The sequence below is a fragment of the Alnus glutinosa genome, chromosome 1 (assembly GCF_958979055.1).
Source record: "Alnus glutinosa chromosome 1, dhAlnGlut1.1, whole genome shotgun sequence".
In the NCBI taxonomy this organism is placed as follows: domain Eukaryota; kingdom Viridiplantae; phylum Streptophyta; class Magnoliopsida; order Fagales; family Betulaceae; genus Alnus; species Alnus glutinosa.
Window position 1 is genome coordinate 43,960,103 of NC_084886.1, and position 2,198 is coordinate 43,962,300.

Below are 2,198 nucleotides of genomic sequence, written 5' to 3' on the forward strand. Positions count from 1 at the left end.
CTCTTTTTAGCCTTTATTTCAATAACGGATGAATTTATCTGCCCCCCCAAAAAAAAAGAAAAATTGGTTTGGTAAAATTTGAGAGTTATGGTTTTGAAAATAAGTAATTATAAATACTCACCTCTTGGAGGAATGTTTTGTAAAAACAAAAATTAATAAATATTTTATAAAAAAAAAAAAAAATCAAAATGTTGTTGCCATCACCTCCACCGTGCTGGTGATCTCACGACCTTAGTGGTGGCCGCCAGATTTGACTAGCGGTCATTGCGGGGTTTGTATATTGGTCTAGTGGCCATCGTGAGGCCACCAGATCTGTCTAGCAGCCACCGCAAAGCCGCTAGACAAAGCGGTCACCGCTATCAAACAGCAGCAACATCGCCCAATTTTTTTTTTAATTATTATTATAACAATATTAAGTTGTTTTTTGAAATGTGCTTTGTGTTCTATTTTTTTAAAATATATATATATATATATTTTTTGACTTTCGAGAAGAGTGTTGTAATTTGTTTTGAAACAAATTTATTTGATTAATTAGTATTTAAGTAGAGTTTTCAGCATTTAATAAGTGAAAACAACTTTTGAAATTTTTCGTCAAACTGACTCGAGTCTCGAATATTGTATTGGGCGTTTGGTAGGCAAGAAAGTCTCATATATTGAATATTGATGTTATTTTACATCGATGATCGAGCTTTCCAACTTTACTCGCCAAATGAACTTAATCTGTCCTCGAAGACGATTTTCCATATATATATATATATATATTATAATGAAAATCTTTTTTTTTTTTTTTTAAATTATTATTATTATTTATTTTTCCTCTTTTTAATGTACTCTCATAGGGGTTATGCGAGGACACTAAGGAATCATGTGGAGGCTTTATCTACAGCTAGGCTCACACAAGTCAAACGTTAGATTAAAAATGTGTTATCATATGATCTCATCAAAGGCCAAATCAATAAATTTAATTTAGCCCATTTTCACACGGATGCTGGATTTTCAAATGAACCCTTTACTTTTTCCTTTCTCATTTTTATTTTTATTTTTATTTTCTTCTTTTTCAAGGTTGACAATGACATGTCTAAGAGAGGAGGAAAGACGGGGTCGCGTTCACACTCGGCTAGTCAAAAGTTGTTTTTATTACACAGGATGATAAATTTTTGGGTGAAAATATAGCTGCGTATGACTAGCTACTTTAGCTCAAAAATTAATAAGTTGCTAAGCGTGTGTGTATATATATATATATATTTAATAGAAAAAGTGAATGGGTAAAGGATAAGTCATGCTCACAATTCGGTAGTAATAGAGAGTGAGATATAAGTGTTTTGAAAAGTTTTTTTTAAAAAAAAAAAGTGAATACTCGAGTAATTTTAAAAGTTTTTCTTGTGTCCTTCAAAAATTAATGTTAGTTTTAAAATTATTATTTGATCAAAATTCAGTAGTAATTCATTACAAATCAAACGACATCATTTTTTTAAAAAAAAAAAAAAAAAAAAAAAAAAAAAAAAAAAACTTTTAGCATTACTCGGGAATACTCTTAGCGGGGAGTAGGAATTTGGTTGATTTATTTACCGAGTGTCTGTAGTGGGAGCTAAGGCCCATGTAAACACTTATTGCATTGCATTATTGCATCCCCATGCATCAATATCTGTCCAGTCTGTAAGAGTTTCCTGGGCCCATGTTTCCCAGGTTGAAGATAATGATTTTTGTCATGATGAATCCAAAACATCTATCAGTGTGTTACGGGTCTACATCTTATGACAGAAGAAGTCTTGTAGTAGCAAGACACTCTTAATTTAGAATAATAATGTATAATTTCATTAGGAGTTTAAGATTAGAAAAATTTAGAAATAATAAGTTATCTTTATTGATAACATTAGAAGTGGTTTATTCTAGCTAGTTTTTTATTTTTACTATGCATTGTAAGTGTCTATTTAAAGACACCATAAGTTCATTAAGAAAATTAAGCAAAGTAAATATATATTAATATTATTCAGCTCTAGAGTTGATTTGGGAGGTGTTAGGGTTCCTCGAACTACCCTTATTCTATCTGTTATGTGCTTGAGAAATTAAGCCCATAACACAGTGACTAACAGCTTGCACAATTTGCTTCCTATTAGTCGAAAGGATTTGGCATGCTTCTCGTTATTAAATGATTAGAGATCTCTCGTGGTTCAAATAAACGGTAAGGAATGTAGGAT